This window comes from Anser anser, assembly GCF_964211835.1.
Source record: "Anser anser genome assembly, chromosome: 3".
NCBI lineage: Eukaryota > Metazoa > Chordata > Aves > Anseriformes > Anatidae > Anser > Anser anser.
Genome location: NC_139722.1, coordinates 24,461,897 through 24,483,411, shown reverse-complemented (window position 1 = coordinate 24,483,411; position 21,515 = coordinate 24,461,897). Strand labels below are relative to the sequence as shown.

The 21,515-nt window shown below is 35.7% G+C and overlaps 1 protein-coding gene across 12 annotated transcripts in view; it reads right to left on the bottom strand.

Annotated features, from left to right (window-relative positions):
* Positions 1–21,515, bottom strand: part of LOC310897338 (uncharacterized protein) — a 103,330-nt gene that overhangs the window by 69,673 nt on the left and 12,142 nt on the right. For 3 of the 12 annotated variants that reach the window (XR_014582228.1, XR_014582229.1, XR_014582230.1), the window contains one exon: positions 17,124–21,227. The exons of the other annotated variants lie outside the window; for them this stretch is intronic. The gene's annotated coding sequence lies outside the window, so the exon portion shown is untranslated. Of the gene's footprint in view, positions 1–17,123; positions 21,228–21,515 lie in introns of those variants that run through there. 12 annotated transcript variants of the gene reach the window in all.

The window sequence follows — 21,515 nt, the reverse complement described above, 5'->3', positions numbered from 1 at the left end:
TGAGAAAGGTGCTTCAAATCACAAAATACTCAAAACTTCAGAGGTAAAGCTCTGGAAACCCAGATCTCAGTAAAAACTGAGAGAGAGAGAGAAGCCAGAGGCCACTGACAAGGTAAAAATGAAAATTTCAGGGGATTGAAGAGGATTGCTGAGAAGATTACTAACAAATGTTTTTCTGTTTGTTACTACACACTCACATATGTCTGTGCTTCTGGTTTTGTGTAAGACCCTGACCCAATGCTCACAGAAGTCAATATCAAAAATCACAGTCTCCAATACGACTTGGAAAATGATCTTTAGGTAGATAATGAGCACTTCCAATGATCACATATTAAGTATTTGTAACTTTGTCCTAGAAAAACTTAGACTGATTTTTGACATTTAGATGAAAGCGTGATTTGATATGCTGTAAGGTTTCAGAGCTCTATCCAGGTTTCTGTTTTTTGCTCTCCCCTTGTAATGGGAAGAGCTTAGAGAAGGCAACATCTGCTTTGCTTACTAGGGCAAAAGCGAAAAAGCCTGCAGTTGTTTGTGGGTGGATAAGCTAGGATGTAACTTAATTTTGCTCCATGGGCTGATAACCTAAGCTGGTTCTGAATGAGCCAACCTGTGACCTGGAGTGGTATATCCTCATGTCTGTGCTGCTGCCCTGGATTTGCCATTTCAGCTGGAGTTAGCCCAGGACACTCTGTGCTCCACAGCCAGCAGCATCCCTGACATTCCTTGTTTTTTTCCACAGTATTTTCATTGTGTACTCTTATCAATTAATTCCATATGGTTTAAGCCTCTTGTGGTTTTACTCTATCTAGGCTAGATCCATTTTTTCCACAACTACTATTCTATAAAAAGCTCATTCTTTGGGATGGTTTAGGCCCCTATTTCTGCAGAACTGTTAACTTGTCATGAGGCTGTAAAAAAATAGGAATTTCAAAGAACAAAAAAAAATTAATAACCTCCCCCTCTCCAAATTTATTACAATAAATCATGGATGTCCGTTGGTGGACAAGTATATGACAGAGAGGCAAAGGATCCAAGTACTATGGGCTGCATTTGAGTTTGTAAGAAGGGAACTAGTCAAACTGTATGAATGAGAGAGACTGGCAGACAGTTCCACAGACAAAATGGATTAGTAGTATTTCTAAATACAGTTGAGAGTGGTCCTGAATGTCTTGATTCAGCATCCTTCTCACATGTTATCTTACACAAGAGCTCCCAGAGCAAATAACATTTGATAATTTTTTTTTTTTCAAATTTCTAGTCCACTAGTGTCTGAGTAAAATCTTAATGATGTGACAACAATAATGTAGAAGAAGTCAAAAAACAGACCAGACCTGAAAGAAAGAAACACCAATAAAATTTTACATTAAGATTTAATTGTTGTTAATATAGTAGTATATGTTTTATGTCACTATTCATGGTATATACATAAGTTGTTAGCAGCACCAAAAAAAAAAAAAAGGCAAAGTGTAAGAAAACACAAGAGAAAAGATTCAATTTTTAGTTAGGCAGCTCTGAAATGTGCAGTCTAATCTTGAAAATGGTCTCCACTACTTTCATCCTTCATCTGATAAGGAACTGGTAAGACAAGGAAAATTTTATAAAAAGTATCAGACTGCAAGGAATTATTTTAAGTTCATGCACAAATGGAGACTTTCTCAATCAACCACATTTCTCTTTTTTAATTTTTTACTTTTCATTTAAAAATGCATATCCCCAACCTTACTTTCATAATGGTTTTATTTGCCATAATGGTTCATGTCTAATTTCTTAAAAAGGTTTGAGTAGTTCTCTGTGATTTTAAAATATGCATTTTTCACCAACAGAGATTTATGCTTGAAAAAGCTAAGCAAGAAGTGATCTCGTTAAGTGGAGTACTGCACTGGGAGCTACTTTTTTTTTTTTTTTTTTTAAGGTCAGTTTAAAAGTGGTCAGAATAAACTAGAACTACTGACACAACTTGTCTGTTTTTCCATTCAGTCTAGAGCCAAATCCAATTAGTGCTAGTTAGTGATGCCTTCCCGATATGGGAAGATAGGCATACTGTGAAACTCAAAGTAAATGGATATGTAGAAATCGATTATGTCAGCTGGTGCAGGTTATCTCATCATCCAGGGCAATCCAAATGCAGGTGCTCAAGGGAAAATCTACATCCCGTTCCTCAAGGCACATTTTAATGAATAATAGACAATGAAAAAGTTTCTCTGAAACAATGATGGCTTTCCAATGTTTCCAAAACAGAATATGTGGGAAATAGTAGATCTGTTCATACCCTTAAAACTCTTTGAGGGTCTTCAACTCTCCTGCTTCCTCCACTCCAAAGTTTTTATGACTGTCTTGTCTATCACATGCTTGTAATCCTCATGTTCCTGTAGAGGAAATACCACTCTTAAAGTTTTAAAGAGAAGGGCTACAAAGCTGGTGAAGGGCTTGGAACACAAGTCCAAGCAGCTGAGGGCACTGGGGTTGTTTAGTCTGGAGAAGAGGAGACTCAGGGGAGACCTTAGTGCTCTCTACCACTACCTGAAAGGAAGTTGTGGGGAGCTGGGGGTCAGCCACTTCTCACAGGTAACTAGTGATAGGACTAGAGGAAATGGCCTCAAGTTGCACCAGGGGAGGTTTAGGTTAGAAATTAGGAGACATTTCTTCTCAGGAGAAAGTAGCCAGGCGTTGGAACCAGTTGCCCAGGGAGGTGGTGGAGTCACCATCCCTGGGGGAGTTTAAGGAAAGATTGGACCTGGTACTTAGGGACATGATTTAGTGGGTGACATTGGTAGTAGGGTGATGGTTGGACCAGATGATCATGAAGGTCTTTTCCAATCTTAATGATTCTATGATTCCATGAAAGGTGTAAAGGTGTAAATGACTGTGGTCCACTCAGCTCCTGCCAGGAAGAAACAGTAAATGAAAGTGTCCAAGGTAGCACTGACTTGGATAAATGCCTCTATGTGTTATACAGGTCTCTAGCATCATTTTGCTCTAAAAATGCCTCTATGTGTTATAGAGTCTAGCATCATTTTGCTCTAAAAATCCATGAAGCTACAAAGGTAGTGTTAGAGCAGTACAGTTTTCAGTAAATCCACAAAAGTTCAGTAGGGAATTGCATGTATGTATTTAGTAATCTCAAAAGTTGCAATCTAAAGAAGAAATACTTTTGTATCTTTGTATCCCTGAATTTATAATTCAATCTATTGCAGATTAAAAAAAAAAAAAAGAAAAAAAAGAAATAAAGAAAGCCAACTGCTGGGCTCAGCAGACTGGGTCACCATGAAGTGTAATTCACTGAAGACAGAAAAAAAAAATTCATTTTGAGAAATTCTAAAAGTATATTTTGTTCTTTGTTACACATTTTATCAGATAGTTTTATGTAAGCAGGATACAAGTAACTATCAGTGACATAAGTTAACATAGTGACCTGAGAATCTTACTGTTACTGTGACTTCCTTATAATGGGGCATAATATTTTGGTCTACGAGACTTTATTACTGCAGAAGTACTGTCAAAAAATTCAACTCTCATTTAGGAAGCTAAATGAAGCAGTTCTATTCTCAGGAGTGTACATTCAACAGATCCCTTCTTCTCAATGGGATATGCTGAGAGCTGAATATCTCTCTGGTTCATTTATGTGTTTAAATAGAAATGAACTTTTTGGACAATCTGCTTTCTCATATTGGTATCAACACAGGAACTACTGGATTGCGATTGCTTTTGACAATCCTTCTTAAACTTTAATAGCAAAGACCATTCAACGTGATTATTGAACAAAATAATAGGTGGTAAAGTCTGTTTATTTTTTAAATCCTGTTTTTAACAGGACTTAGAGAAGAACCAAGAACTCAAACAATATTCCCCTTTTTAAAATTCATAAATAACATACTTATCACTTTCATTTGGCTTTAGCCCACCTGAGAGTTTTGTTCAGTTCTAATAAATAAATAAATATATTACTATTAAATATTACAATAAAAGCAATGTTTCTTCTTTTCTCACTAAAATGAATTTAGAACAGTCTTTTCTTTTACTGGGTGGTGGTGCTAATATGACTGAATAAATACAGAAAGATTTGAATTCTCTGAGACAGAAGATATGTTTCTGAAAAACACAGTGATTTTCTAACTCAAAAATACAGGCTACAGAATTGGAAGAGTTTTTCATCTATTGACCTTCACAAATTTTGAGAAAATATTGCCTTTCCAGAATTATGAAAACTGTGTTTCTTTCTCAAAAACTAAAAGTCCATTCCAAAACAGTCAATTGCTAATAGTAATAATATATGCAGGAAAGATCAAGTAAGATGTGCCTTACTCAGTTCAGGGCAGGCATTTGACCTCCTGTTTCCCAATTCAAAGGAGAGATTTCTAATCAACTGGCTGCAGATAGTATCACTAAATGAGTCACTGTATCCACTCTTTCCTTTTGTTCTCTCCCTATCTCAACCTTAAAGAACTTCTGAACAAAAGTTTCACCGAATGCATTCCTCATTTCAAGTCTGTGGCTGCTCTTATCAGCTTATACTCAATGAGACACAGCAGTGTTTGTAGAGCACAGCTACTTTGTGAGTTCTAAGTTCTGAGACTGAGTTCTGCGGCACAAGGTGAGAAGCTACTTTCACAACTTTCTTTTGGCATTTCTGAAAGCAGAGATTTCTTATACTATCAGAGACCACAACACTATACAGCGTTTTGGGACACCACTGAGAGCCACTTGGAAAGTTGAACATGTGCAGAATATAGATGTTTGTCCCTTTAGATGGTCATCTCTGAGACAGTACAATTTGTTCTTTCTACAGTCAATTTCTACCCATATTAAAAGAATGCAAACATTTCTTGTTTCATACCATTAGCTTATTCGCAACAAAAGAGCCTGAGGATATTAAACTGGTCTGTTCCTGTAAGGCTCCTCAAATATACCACCTCAATCTATAATACTATCAATATTTTAAAATGCCATCAAAAGCACTTAAAAGTATACTTTGTTGATAGCACATGGATAAATGCTTTTGTTCTAGCTTAATGATTAAAAACTTTCTACATTTGTATTTAGATTTTTAATACCATTAATTTTTTATGAATGACTGACTTTAATGGACACAGTCTTTCAAATTACTTCTAGTACTGAATGAGGTTGTCCTCTTCTATTAGACATTCACAGCTCAATAAGGTCATAATAACCTGTTGACAGCAAAGAGCATGAGTATCTGCGAGAAACGGTAAACAAAAGAGTGAACAGCTTCTACTTCTGAGTTCCAGGAATGTTCTACTACATTTGGATACAATACTCTGGTGAATTAGTTTTACTATCCTCAATTTATTGAGGATGTAGAAAACATATTAAAAAAAAAAAAGGTAATTTTCTATTCTTTATTTTTTTCTTACACTATGAACCTCAAATATCTTCTAAGAAAATTACAGATATTAACTATACTGTTTTCCAATTTTGCCAGGTTTTCAAAGTTGTTTTGGTAAAAAAAAAAAAATAGACCCATAAGCACCAAGTGAGATTTTCATAAGCAATAAGGTAAGTTAGAAACACAATTTCCATTGAATTTGTGCATTTAGTGAGCTGTACAATTACTAATTAAGACATTTAAAGTCAAAACACACAGCACAATTTATATTTTTATGTTCTGGAAGATTGGTAGTAATGGTGAACAATAAGCAAATACTAACTCATAGCTTGATGTTTGGCCTACAGAACAAGAGGAAAGGACACAGACTAAATAGGAATAAAGGGGTTGTACGACCTTATCATTCATTTATTATTGGTTCAGCCAATGTGGGCAAACCTTGATCATTCTTAATGTTTACAATGCAGGAAGAATGTTGAAAAATGGTCAGGGTTTAGTAAAGAACCATGATAAGTTTTGAAAGCCTGTTAGACAGTCAAAGATTCACAGAGATAGTTTATTTAACTTGTCAAAAAAGGTAATGTTTAGCAACCACCATTTATGAGCATGCATGTGGAGAAAGAAATGTTAATGAAAGGCTCCTCAGTTTATCAGTAAAATTATATATGGCTGGAAACTGAAGCTACACAAATGTGGATTTATCACACTTAATTTTTTAATAGCAAAAGGAATTAACCTTGAACATTCTTGTCAAGATTTGTGGTATGGTCCTCCACAGTCAGACTTCTTACATCGTATTGGGGCATATTGTATAAGCAGGAATCAAATCAGAAAATTCTGCAGTCTGGTCAACAGGGGGAAAGTAGGGGCAGGTAGGGGAAATAGTTCATCCTGGATGTTCAATCTAAGAAAAATCTGTCAAAACAGAGTCTTTTCCCCCCTGTATCCACCTCTATTAGAGCATGATTACTGATTACATCATTTTTCAATGAAGTGAGACACGTGGATTCAAGTACTACCATTACCTGAGGGAATTAAATTCTTAATTCTCCTTCTAGAAAATCTGAATGAAGAAAATTGGGAATACTTGTATTAAAGCTTTGCCATGGAATGGAATAAAACTGAACTTGCATTCAACCAAGGGAGTATAAATGAGACTATAACTTAATAGTCCTTGGACTCTAAACTGAAAGTGTGAATTTGGTGTTCTTCTCTTTACTTGCAGGTCTGGGTATGTATTTTATAGCAAAAAAATATTGTTTCAAATAAGTAAATATTTGTGAATGTAGGAAGCAGATTCCTGGGCACCCCCGTCTTCTTCTATTCTTTCTTCTTCCAAATCTCCTAGTCATTAAATTTTAGAGTGCTTCATCTCCCAGCATCATCTCCCAGGTAATTAGTTTTAAATTTGTCTACACTAAGGCACAGCTTCAAGATGAAGACATTACCCTACTAAATGATTCACTTGGGTTTGCCTCCACTCCAGATTTTAGGAGACAGAGACAGGTTTCCCTCCTCCATAAAGTATCCAAACCAATAGGCCATTAAGCACAAAACATTGACTCTTTTATTTAAATGAAAAGTTCTGTTGGCAGCTTCTTCTGTGCTGAGCATAGTGCTATCTCCCATATTAGGTGTGGTCAGAGACTGACGGCTATATTACTTTTAAAAGTTTAGGACTTCTTTCTGAATTACACTATAAATTAGGAAGAAGGCAAGCACCAAGCTGGCTATGCTCTTCTGGAGGCTCTCATAATTAGGCCTTTAAGTAAGTCTCAATTCAAAGGAAGGGAATTATATTATACAGTCATCTCCAGTGTGATAAACCCTGTCAAACTCAAGCTTTCTGAATTTATTTTTGGGCTAAGCCATCTAACTTCCTCTACTATCCTACTTTAAGAGCCCAAGTGGCATTTATACACCAAAGTATATGCTCACCCATATTGTCCAATTTCAAATGTGGTTCATGTATGTAATAAATGCAGTTATAGAGCTACTAAAATACAGAAATTTAATTAGGAAATTTGTGTGATGGAAATAACTGTGCGCCAAAGCATGAAGAAACAGATAATGATGAAGGCAGGCTGTCTTCAGTCTTTAGTCTGTAGTGTTCATAGATTCCTGCTTTGTCACACTAACTGTTTTCAGCTTAAATATATAGTTTTTGCTTTCATAATATCAAGAATCTCCCACAAATTTGTCATCATAGATACACTAGACCTTTTTTATCTGATGCAAATTAATTGATCTGAAATATTCAAGTATCAAATTTGTCTGATATGGTGTCTTTGTACAATAACACTCAAACTGTATAAACCATTCTAAATTCCAAGTAGAGTTCAGGACAAACAAAGATATTCACATGCTGTCCAATTCAGATAGTTTCTTGGTAACCATCTGGGATGAATTTGATTTTAATTTCATATATAAGGTTGTAAGAACCTCACCAAGGACAATATAGCAAATATTAATATAAAAATTTCTAGTCGTTTCAGATAATCTTGTCGTTCCTTCCTGCAGAGAAAAGATCTCACTATGTTTGTGAAATGAAAGTTTCAGAATTTCAAAAAAAAATGACATACAATTACTGAAGTTTCAAAATAAAATACTGATAAAGCTGAGGGTGTTTATTATGCAGCCTTCAAAGCCTTCAAATTCTGCAAAACATGATCTTACAAAAAAACTTTTTAAAGGTGGCAGCTTGAAAGTCAGGTGATACAGATATGTAGAATGCTTCCTTCTATGAGTCTATGAAGCAAAAAGTTTTTTTCAGACTCAAAAAAAGAAAAAAATGTTGACACTCAACTTTTCAGAGTTGTTATTTTTCTAAAAATCAGAAACCAAAAGTCACTAAATGGAAAAAAAAAAAAAAGGAAAGAAAAATATATTATTTCAGTAATCTTAGCTACTGCATTCAGTAATGCTAGCTAATGCTGGCAGAGGAGTTTGATTCTTGCTTTATGGAAGAAATACTGTCTTTCTAAAACTGTAAGTATTTCACAGGTCTTCTTTGATCAATAAATATGTGAAAAATTATGATACTTATGAAGGATTGAGGTGACATTAATGTCGTATAAGTGATGGCTTAATAATGTACAAAAAATTAGGAGATTTTTAGGGAGAAAAACACGTGATTTGAAAAGACTGATCCTAACTGGCAAAATAAAAAATAAAATAAAATAAAAAATAAAAATCCAGACATACTATTCATTTCTAAATGAAATTGTCTGATGAAGAATTCACTCAGATTTTCAGAAAATTCCTCTGTATTTCCTTATGTTCAAATACACCCTATGAAGAAAGGCATAACACATGCTGTAGCTAGTCTAGTTTTCTCTGGCTGAATTCTCTTTTCTCTTTCCTACCTTCTCACAAAACTTGGAGGAAAAAATTATCTTGAAAACTTCTTCTCTTTGAAATTTGTCAAAATTGTTCAAAACTTAATAGAAAGGCACCAACAAGCAGAAAAACAAATATTAGCCCAGTGATATAAGTAAGTCTCTTTTCCTTAGGAAAATGAACTAAACAAATAAGCAAAGATATACTCGCCAGTATAGCTTTAAAAAGGAGTTGGTCAGTTTGCAAACCACATGGTGAATTATGTATGAGGTAGGAAACTAGATAGACGAGGTAGTCTGAGCTCTGTATTGGTATTAAAGGGCTGTATTTAGTTCTGCCAACATCAATGGGCTTTTGGTCATTTCCTCCAGAAAATCTAATCTACTGACAGCTAACGGAAAGTCTTCCTTCGCCAAAGTGGTAGGGACTTGGGTATTTAGGGAAGCTCTATTTCCCATGCCACATGTACTATGAGATTAACAGACAGCTCTGATGCCTTTGTGGCAGCACACATTCTTCTCTGTAAGAGGTTTGCCTTCCTCTAACTGTATCATATTATTTCCTTTCTATCCCACAGCAGTAACTGCTAAAAGCTGAAATTCTAGTGATAAGTGTTTCTAGAAATAGTAGTGAACAATTGTCAAAGATTATTTTTACAATACCTGAAGATCCAAAATAGCCAAAGATAAGGAATTATTTTTTTCTGCTTTGCAGTTATCAAAAAATTACCTTATGGAAGTTAATTTAAAGTGAGAGAATCTTTTTCATGTGGCTGTTGGGTAGAAGGAGTGGTGGCATCCCTGTAACAGGCAGGGAGGCTCTGCTGAACAGACTTTTAGCAATGGAGGATGGATTCCAAGAGCAAACGTGAAATTCATGAAACAGAGATGTTTTTTACATGTATGTATGAATTACCTTTCATATCACAATTAAAAGCAGAACCATAATGTGTTTCATGTGAGGTACAACATTCTTTGTTCCATATACAACATTCTTTGTTCCATAAACAATTATTGAAAATGTGCAAAATTGAAGAACTCATAGTATTATAGCATTCACAGACTGTACCTGTATTTTCTGGTTTTATGAAAAAATCTGCCATTAATATTTCCCCTTTTCTGAGCCTTTCAGGATTTTGATACTAAAAGTCCTGATCCTTCTGTAAGATGTATGCATATAGCTGATAAACTTAGCCTTCCAAATCTGTTCAAGGCTTCTGGCTTTCCTTTAGTGAAAAGTAATTATTATATCCTTGCCAGGATTTTTTGGTCTTCAAATATTTCAATTATGTAAGTCTTAGTCTTGTTCTAGATATCTTTCATTCAGCTGGGAAATAGTTATTTTTGTAACATTATCCTTTCTCTTTCCTGTAGAGGTTCAGAGAAAACCTTCCTAGAAATAGCTTCTGATATCATTTAAAAAATAAAAAATAAAAAAATTAACTCTTCGTTTCCATAGTTGTGTTTAAAATTGTAACTTCAAATGTGTGTAAGGAATAGGCACTGTTCCAGCTTGCTGCATGGTTAACTAAATGGAGCTCATTAAGAACAAAACCCGGGCTGATCAAGATGATCATAATTTGTCACAGCAATACTGGGTTGGCAGAGAACAGCTTCCTAACCCAATAACACAATAACACAGGCTAATAGTTTTACTTATGAGACTGTCTGCATTCCCTAATGTGCAAGATGCCAGCAACTTCCGATAAAAAATAATTTTCTAAAACTATCTTATCCAAGTGCTGTCTAGTAACATTCTCTGTGTCAAGGACCATGGGGATCCCATGAAGTGTCCTGCTTTTCCAGTGCTGGTCGCCAGCCTGTTGCTGACGGACCACTCACAGAGCCCTGACTCTTTCCACATCGCTTTTAGGGATGCTTTTCCCAAAGTCTATATCCCAGCTCCTGGTTCATCATGTTCCTTAAGCTACCAGAAATTCATTTGTTTACACCCTTCTTTGCTGCCCTGAGGTTTGTAGGAAGCCAGCCTCCCATAAGCCAAAAACAAATCTTTCCTGAATACTATTTGCTTAAATCTAGGTTAAGTTTGCAGAATGCCTGGCAAAGTTCAGGTTGCAAATCTAGAAAACTTCTCACAATCTGCTAAACTCTACCTACAGCCAAGCAGCTGGGGAAAAGGTCTTAGGTGCAGCAGGTTGGTATCCTAGTGCTAATGTCCACAGGCCAAAAGGAATTCCACATGTCACATCCTAAGAGGAATTCTGCAGGCTTTGAGCACAGCAGGAAGAATATGGATGGGACTTCCTTTTCAGATAAACCTTTTCAAAAACTGAAGTCACTTCAAACAGGGCATGCTTCTGCAGCTTCATCAGACAAAACCATGCTTCTGACTACACTGAGAACTGCTCCCTATATTCTTGCTGCCAAAAACATTTTAAAATGTGAAGGAGTAGCTACTATAATTTTTGTCTTTGCAAATAACAATAGATGAGAGAGGGCTTGCTCTTTTATTGTTCTTATCTGATACAAGAATTCTACTGGCATCTTTGAAAAGGTAAAGGAGGTTTTTGGTTTTTGTTTGTTTTGTTTTCTGAACAGCTAATTAATTTTTACAATAAGCAAACTATTTTTGATGTCATTTTATGTATTTGGTGATTTTAATAAATAAATAAATTAACTCTTTTCCTTGTTGCAAACCTTTTCTTTGCTTGTTTGCTTTTGAAGTTTTCACCTTTAAGAGGCAAATTTCCCAACTTTGTCTCTAATAAAATGAAAGGTGTGATAGCTTTTTTATTACTGTGAGTTTGCAAAAAAACAGTTGTGTTCTAGGAATAAACAGAATCTATGTTCAACTGAGCTGACAGCATTAGGAGTACATCAGTTTTATGGGTGAGACAGGCAGAGAGATGCTAGTGTAATTAATCCTGTAACAGCAAAAGTATAAGCTACACAATTAGCTTTTAGCTGATTACACAGCAAAAGGTAACTGCCAGGGGAACTTCACTAGCACAAAGTTAGATACCAAGAGACTGGATTCCCTGTTAGATTTGACAGTAGCTGAGCAGGATTTTGTGAATGAATGTTATTATGTTTCCTTTGATGGTCAAGGGTTTTCACCCAAGTTTCTGAAATAATAGCTAAACAGCTAAGTGAAAGAATTCCCTGTTCAGGCACTGGAACTGGATTGCCTACACCATTTAATTACTACGACTGTGCCTGGTGTCTGGGCCTCTGGCTAGGCCCCAGGGCAACACTTAAAAAGCACTCTTCAGAGTTAATAGGAGCCAGGGACCACTCCCAGTGGGATAGCCTTGCATGCAGTCATCCTCTTTTGGAAAATATGAGAGTTTTAAATTATGGAAAGGGTTGGATCACCCTTTTTTGGCCAGGCCAGACACTAATCTGGTTGTATGTGCAGATACAGGCTGAGGTTCCAGGTTTCCGTGGTGGCAGTTCTTTTCTCCCAGCTTATGACAAAATAATTGATCATTAAAAGAGACAGAAGAAAAATCCCAAGACTATTAAGAGACAGGAAGGAAAAAGCATGATATGCCACCCTGAGTCTGTGCATTGTAAGAAATACAAAGACATTGGACCCTGAGCCAGAGCTGCAGTACCTACTACGGAAGAGTTTCTTTGGAGTCTTTCTGCGCGTAATGTTTGGGGGATATGTTAAAGAAAGTAAGATTGGCATCATTTCTTTTCCTATATCTCAAAAGGTCATAGGTTTCAGGACACATTCCCCTCATGGATTCCCTGGTGGAAGCTATAGCTCTAATTCCACCTTTAAGAGTAAATTAAGGTCTAAATTCTAAATCAGAAGAAAACTTATCAGAAACAGTCTCAAACAGCACTAGGCACCTATATTTAGGCAACATAAGAGAATTTCCATTAAAAGATTAATTTATCCAGAATATATCTGTGTATAAATTGTGTGGTTGAGACTATGGTCACATCATCACTTTAGTCTAAGACTATGCTTTTCTGCAGCTTTAAAGTGAGTTTTGCCAGTTACTGCTCCCAGAGATGCTCATGCTGGAGCTAAGTTTTTGCATGCACAGTGGGAACCAAGACAGGGAATATAACTAAATAAAACCTAAAAGACAATAAAGAAAGAAAGAAAGAAAAATAAAATAAAATCTGTACCCATATCCATATCCAATTTTATTATCAATCACTTACCAAATCCCACTTGCATGTTACCACAAAAGATATGGAAATAAGTAGAAACAATGGAGCAAGGTGGGACCACACTTCTGACAACAACCTAAATTTATATTCATTTAAAATGACTACATAATCATGTCTTTTTATAAAGCAGTCATCAAAATTCCCTCTGCAATCAAGGGTAAGGAGAAGGCAGTTCCAGAGGGTGATTCATTCTCTCCTAAAATAAAGGGGATGAATCACCCTCTGTAGTTGCTCGTCTTTCTCCACTGATTATGGATGGACAAAGCCTGATTTAGACTTCTTACCTTTTGATAACTACAGTTAGTGCCTCCCTGGTAGCTATGAGAAATGTACAGGAGGGGACATTAAAGGATTGATAATTAAGAAAAAAAAAAAAACAGATTTATGAGTGCCTTATTTACTTAAGTTTTGAATGTTTAAAGCAAAAGAGATTTTGTGTGTGATACAAAAGTATCAATTTAGAGCTTAATTGGAAAAAAACAATGAATGTGAAATGTTCTCCGGAAGACATGGTGCATTTTAGCTTATAGTGTAAATTATATATTAAAGAACATACAAATGTTGTTAAATTTTATATCTAAGGTAGGTGAGTGCATCAGAAAAGAAACAACAATTGTTTTATAGCAGATGAAAAAAACAGTCTTTAAAATGGAAAAATTAGTTAAGAACTAGACTAAATGGTAACAGGATTGTATGTCTTGCATGACTTACACAGGATTTAATGTATTGTTATGTCAGAAAATGCTAATCACTATTATCAATCACAAGGTCAATCACAGACCTCATTAAAAATGACAAGCATGGGATTCACAATTCATTTAGGTAAGGTGGAAAAGAAATTAGAAATGGTTTGCTTTGGAGTAGCTGAGGTAGTACAGGCTAATACCTCTTAGCCTCTTAACCTATGCTGGATCATACCGGTGAGGATAGTGATGAACACAAAGGCTAGAGAACGGACTGATTAACTGTTATAACACAATATAGCATTGAAACAGCAGGCTACAATTTAATGCCTAAAACCAAGACATGCTTCATATTCTGGTTGTCAGCTGGGGACTCCTGAACATGAAATAGATCTCCAGACTTTTTTCCATGTTCCTGTCTATTTTCATTCTTTATGTGTTTGTTTGGCTTGTTTTTGTTTTGTTTTTGTTTTCCCACTATGTACTGATCTCAGGTTTCTACAGCTTATATATTTGCTTATAAATCTTTTCCTTGGAAGGACAGGACAGATGCCAACTTATTGCATTGAACCCACTCTCCATTAGGACTCATAAGCTACATCTGTACCTGTAAATAAAATAGGCCAGGCCCTGTTTTTTGACACAGGTGACATTCATCTAGTAACTCTCTAATCAATATCCAAAATACCAGTTTGGGATGGTCTCTGGTCCTTACCATTCCATAATTTTGTGCAAGGTGTTGTCTGCCTAAATGCAATTTGGCCTTAACCAGAGCTACACCAGAGACTGTGCTAGCACTTCAATGTGATGGACAATGGCTCATATTCTGAGCCTTCAGAATACCAATAACCTAGTAACACATTATGGTATACTAATACAAACTTAACCTACAACACCAGGGACTGCAAACCTTCTAACATGAACATCTGCTGACCATCCCATTCATGCTGAACCTGCACAGGAGATGAAACAACTGTTTTCAGGAAGATACCAGCCTCTGACCCTTGTTTCCTTGGATCACTGTCTTCACAAACAGGACACAAAGGGTGGAAAGCAGTTTTGCATTTCTGGATGGCTCTACTGAGCTTGCACTGGTGGTCCACTCTTAGTTGAGGTGACTTCTGGGTGTATGAGTGTGAGACCTTAACAGACAGAAAACCACTCAGAAAATCAAGAGGCAGTAAGAAGAAGGGGAGAAAAGCAACTGTTTGATTTCAGAGACAGAGACCGCCTAGGGGTATGGGGTAAACTGGAGGGACGATGTGACTGGACTGTGGGCAGAAAAACATTACTTTTCTCCCAAAGACTGGAGAGCAAGATCACTAATATCTCCTTTTTCCCCTGCTCATGGGAACAAACCAAGAAGGGCACAAGTGTTTCCCGATTGCTAGAACTCAAGCATCAATGCTGTCATTCAAAACAGGGAAACCTTGGAGCTCTTTTAATAAAATAGTTAGTGCAACTTCATGTTTTGTAAGTGTTTTAGGGTGATATTGACCAACGACTAGTCACAGACTCCTGAACTGTGTTGTCATTGTGTACAAGACTGAAATATAGTAGAACTTTTCTTGTTAATACAGTTATAAAAAAATGCAGTTGTTATATCTGCAGCATTGAAACTGAGGCCCAGGCCGAGAATGGTAAGGCTGTAAATGTACTCTCAGGGTGGGTTTAAGATACCAAACCTAGCAGAAAATAGGTGCAATGTTGCCAAAATTGCTTGATTTGTCTTTGACATACAAACAAGGACATAAAGTGGCTTGAAGCATAGCTTTTCCTCTAACAGAGACATAATCCACATTTTTCCATATTTTTAATGTTTTTAAAGAGTATTTAAAGATAAAACTGATTCAAGGATCAGCGTTAAAATTTTGCAGTTTAATAAGAATTTGCAAACTAAGAAAATTGTAAAGTACTTCAGAGAAAAGAGTTAACTCATTTAGTAAAACTGTCAAAGTACTGCTCTATATACTTTACCCTCAGTAAAAAATGCTTTTAATAATTATATCTTTTTTTTTTTTTTTTTTACTTTCCCAGCAGAGTCTCCTTTCTCCTCCTAGGTTTAAAAGGTACATTAATCTTCTTAATATGTGGCTTTTGTTCAAATCACTGAAATTTTTACTTATTGAGCAGATAACGGTAATTAATAGTCAACACTATCATTTGTCTTGCAGACAAGCTGAGATGACAAACTAGTGTCATCTTTCTTAATTACTGTTTTACCAGAGTAGAGTTTAATGCTAAATGACATTTATGGATTAATGCTGTGTAATCTGAATATCCTGATGGAAATGACTTCAGAAAACAGACAGGCTGAAAGCAAAGTTCAGGGAAAGTGATATTACCCAGGGACTATCCAGAGCTTTTGAAATACACTCCACAAGCACTAAAATGTAGTTTTAAGAGTCAGTAAGTTTCAGTTTACTTGCATCACTCTGTAAAATTTTATCTGGTATGTGATGTTAACTGGGACAAGCCCAGCTAAAACACTTCAAAGAACACTCTACACTTATCTCTTCAAGTAGGCTCAACAATCTGACTGCATACTATGATCCATTATGGCAGTACAAGTCACACAATTATCCTCCAGACAACATGTCATGCAGGTTATATCGTGCAGCCTAGTACACAGCGCAAGAGATAAGGGTTGAGAGAAAAGTCCCAAGCCTCTGTTCCAGCTAAAAGAAACTCTGCAGTCATAAAGCAGAGATTTAAAAAAGTTCCTTGAATGTGTACTTTTAAAGATGCATTGTGCAAAATGCATCTTCCTTTTTAGAATGCATCTCATGTGGCACCCCACTGCATTAATCTTTGCATTACCTTCCAGGACCAACTGTGAGAAGTCTCAAAAAATGTATCTGTTTCATGAAAGATGCCATTTCGTTTCCATTAAGTTGAATTAATCAACCTGTTCTTTCCTGCTGAGAGCCATACAAGGAAGTATAAGGAAAAACTCTGGCTACTTTAGATGTGCAGAGTGGAATAGAATGCATTTTGCTGTTACAGAGAGACTGCAATACTAAAAGTATCTCAAAATATTTTATAGTGTAAAAGAAATGGATTCATTCCTAGAATGAGAAATCTATTTTAGATTTCCTATATTCAGTATCTTGGATTCCTGTCTTTCTTAATATTAGTCTGCAGAACGTTGCTTGGACAGAATTTTACATTTCAAGGAAATTCTAGTCTTAAAAACACAGAGTAGCTGTATGAGCCGTGTTTCAGACTCACTTCTAGATAACAGTAACAAGGCAGATCAGGAGTAAAAATATGTCCAGAGAAACTGATACAGTAGTAACACAGTAAATAGAAACCTTTTGATATTGGAATTTGCTTCACTAAGGGGAAAAAAAAAAAAACTGTCCAGAAAAATGTACTTTTCTTCTGTATATTTTTCAAACTATAAAAGTTTATATCCTGTGTTTCTCCCAAATAAATGTTAGAAATAATTTCATTGTAAATCCCTGACATTATTCCACATAAGCTATAAGCTTAGAGTATAATTCAGTTGAAATTATAATACAAGTCTTTTTTTTTTTTTTTTCTCCAGTACCCTGTTTAGAATATCTATATCTATATTCCATCTCTTAAGCATCCATGATGGCTATCAATCACCTGCAGGTCACTTTCAGAAATATTCATAAATTTTATATGCACTCAGTAGGCTACAAAATTTTGTGACTTCACTGGGTCATTTTACTTACCAAGTCTAAACACCTCTGCCTATATGTCATGTTAGTATTCTCCATTTTCCTATTTTGTACCTTCATTTTCTTTTTCACATGACTGATTTCATTTGACCTCAGTTTTTGGAACATCTTTGTTGATTTACCATTATCTTTCTTTCCTATTTTTCCCATCATTGTGAGCAGCTTTTTGGCTGATTTATATTCTGAGAAACAATTTTTTGGGCATAGCTTTCACATCCTTTTAATGAAATTTAATTTGCACCTTTTATATTTCTTCATCCTTATTTTAAGTAGCAACTGAAAACCACTCCCATCTGAATGTGTCCCTTGAAATATTGAACTTTTTCTATTATTGAGCTACAAATTTTCATGAGGTTTGTGACTCAAAGAATACTTAATACTTTATCAATGGAAAGAATGTATATGGATACGTAATAAAAAATTACTCCTGTAATTCCTTTTATTAAAATATATGCTATTTTTAGAAAGAGAGGAGTGATTAACAGTAACATCAGCCCAATTTTATTTTAATTATTTGCAAAGCAGAAGAACGCAGTTAGGACAATCATTTATCCAGTTGTATAACCAATGTGAACAAAGTCATCACTTCTTCCACTCTCATTGGTGCTGAGAAGCACTCAGGTTTCAAAACTACCACCCTTCTCCCAGTGCTATGACTGCTTTTTAAGATGGTCTGTCCACTTAAGAGGATAGCAATGATAACCTCTAGATAAATTTTTCTTCATTTCAGTATCCTCCTACTTGACTAAGACTAGACTGCAATTGTGTAAAGGTTCCTTACTTGTTTGATGGTACTCAGCATACTCCCCCATGTAATACTGCTGAATGACAGCATGTCTCCCTTGCCATAAAAACTAATTGAGACACACTGCCATGAGACTGGGACAGTGTTAGAGTGGAAAAACACACATTTTTAACTGTTCGTTAGGAAAATACCTTGCACTCAGTACAAAATATCATAGAACTAATGAGCTCTGTATCCATCATTTGCCTTTCACACATAGTTTAAAATACACATTCAAGAACTGATGAGCTCTATACCCATCAAATCGCTACAAGTAAAGGCAGGGAACTGATCTTCTATAGCAGTAAAAAAAAAAAAAAAAAAAAAATGTTCCCTGAATAGCACAAAATAAGGAAGGATAATTCCAGTATTAGGGAACCTAGTATTAGGTTAGGGCATTAGCATGGAAATCTGAAGTCCGGGATTCAATTTTCTGCTAAGCAGGAGACTTCAGACTGCCTGGGTGAACATTGGCAAGTCATTCATTTAGTCACACAGCTTCCGTGCTCTGTCACTAAATTCATGTTAAGGGAATTCTCACACTGTGAGAATACATACATTAAAGGTTGTCAGGCATTGGCTATTCAGTGATAAAGGATATGAGCTGCAGAAATATGAGCAATGTACATACACATTTGGCACAGCAGAATGTGCTGCTGTGTGGATTTTCCTCTCCTTTCAGTTCTAAAATGGGGCTGATTTAGAGCTCAGTATGACTTTAAGATAACTTGATTCTTTATGCATGTTAGTCTAAAATATTGCATTTCTCCTCCCTAAGGATTCTGATAACATCAACATTTATTTGGAATCAAAACCAGAAGCTGATATTTTGTAAGAAAAGTTTGGAAAGAAATGCTTATTGTTTCTATGAAAGTAAAATATTTTAAACTTCACTGAACTGAAGCATTCCCTCCCCACTTTCTGTTCTGTGAAAATGTAGTTTTTTACTTTGTGTGTTTGGAACATTCCAACTGTTTTGTTATGCTAAAGATTGAAGTCACTTCAATATTTGTTTTACTGGTCCTGTTAGTTTCTAGAAGTTTTTCACGTTACGTTGATAACAAAGGGAAGGGCAAAGAAATCCATTGTATTCCTTCCATATCTCCTCTTCATCTCTTTTGCTCTCTATGATTGCCTAGAAAGCACAGCTTACTGGTATTGAAAATCCTTAGTGATATAGGATTGTTATGCTTAGCCTCCTGTTGCATGCTCTTCCACAGCATCTTATTAAAATACTGTGCTTTATACTGCTTATCACCATAACAATTGTTTGCACAGTATTAGTGGATTTTGAAACACAAAATTCCTGTGGGACACTAAAGTGGTATCACCATTTTACAGGCTGAGACTGGGAACAACAATGAGAATAAGAGGCAGAAATTTTAATAAAGCATGCAATTTTAACAGCAAATCAGCACTGATGTTCAACTGAAATTGGTCTACTAACCCCCTTTGGTGCTTTTTTCAGGGAGAATAAGTGACTCGCCAGAACTGTGACAGAAAATCAGTGGCATGATTAAAAACAGACTGTGGGTCATCTTTGGGGCTTCCCTACACCTTTTCTTTCCCCACATCTTTTCTTTTTGATGTCTACTTTTTAAACTAAGTTAACAACTGCTTTTCTGGTTCCATTTGTTACTTTCGGAAGCCCTAAAATGTACGTTTAGGTATTTTTTTTTCTTGCTGTTTTTTTTAAAACAATTTTCCTTACCTTCATGTTGTGTAAATATTAAGGGAAAAAATTTAAAAAAGACCAAAATATCGTCTCCCTTTCAGAGATGAAAAAAGTCATGAATTGGAATTTCCTCCTTAAATGATATTGAGATGACTATTATTATTAATATTATTTTGTGTTTCTAATAAAGCTTTTTGTGACAAACATTCATAAGTTTTAATACATTGTTTTGAATCAAATGCCAGAAAAAAAAATCTTTACCTCCTAAAATTCAAGATATTAATATCTAAATGCAAGAGCTACCTATCAAATCTGTAAAACATACTGGTGCCTTCTAAGCTGTATACAGTTGTACATGTACAAGGACCATTCCTGAGTTGCGACAAATATATTTTATTCTGACAAGGTAGATCATTACCATTTTACAGATGAGAAGTTTGAATACAATTTAGTTCTGCACTTGAACAAAATGTCAGCGTGAGTGACGGCATTTTCTGGAGCGTTGATCTTATACCCACAGTAGGGACTAGACCAGTGTCAACCAGGACTGCCTAACAAAAGTTCCTTTGCTTCGCCATCAGCAGCACGTGGGAGAGAGGTGCAGGGTAGAAGACACTGCATGTCAACACCTAAATCTTTTCCCATATTTTACCAACAACATAATTAGCGCACACATGTGGATATAGAGCCAGGGAAACACTGCTACATCTGCTGTTGGGCCATAGCCAGAGTGCAAGGTCATGAAGCAAGGACGTGTCAGAACTTGCATCGGGATTTCAAGCTCTATACCATGGTCCCTGCAACGGACTTGAAGGCATTTCAAATTGTTCAAATACTAACCAACTGGTAAATTATGAAGAGCTAAATAGATTACAGTCATTAAGAAGGATGAGCTTTCTCTTTTGTGACTCTCAATCTGTGGAGATGAGCACACGAATGATTCCTGCAACCAATATGTCTTCAATAAAGGCAATTATTTAAAAAAGGTAGAACCAGCAAATTAATTAAAGATATTGAATAATAATTTGATTTAAGATTTTTCTTCAACCATGGAAATTAGAACTACTGTGAAAGTGCTACAATTAAAAATCTATGTCAAAGAATCAGTCTGGGTAAATAAATCACCAGAAGAGACAACTAAAAAAATGAAATGAAGTCTGAGGAACCTGACGACTATGTCAATATCTGACCTGTGTCCAGACTAGAAATTGTTGTTGGCATGCTGAAGTTGGATAGTGATATTTTTTTTTTTCATGACATTCCTGTTCTGATATAGGCTACAATGCTTACACTAATATTCTGAAAGGAGAGAGAGATTACCGTCAACCCAGGAACTAGTGTAACATTGGCAAAAGTATTTTTTATCCTATATGAACTTAATTCAGATTGAGGCCTCAGAACTTTTTTACAGTCCTCGAAGATGAGAACTTCATCTTCTCTTCTTGTGGAGTACTTAGTGTTAGGTCGGAGGTTGGACTCGATGATCTTGAGGTCTCTTCCAACCTAGAAATCTGTGATACTGTGATACTGTGATACTGTAACTGGAAGATTAAAGAAGGGAGAAAAATATTACTATGTGTACATAGTTGTCAGCATGCATGATATGGATAGAAAGTGGTGATCTCTCTTTTTACCAAATAAAGAGAATAACTTGTTATTAAAACCATGGCTAAATCATATATGTTTTTTATTATCTGTAAAGTAATGACACATTTATACATATAAATGATTAATATTATGGGTTCAGCTCATACCCACACACAGCTATGTAGAACCTTTTCCAGTTGTCCTGGTTTCAGTTAGGACAGAGTTAATTTTCCTCATAGTAG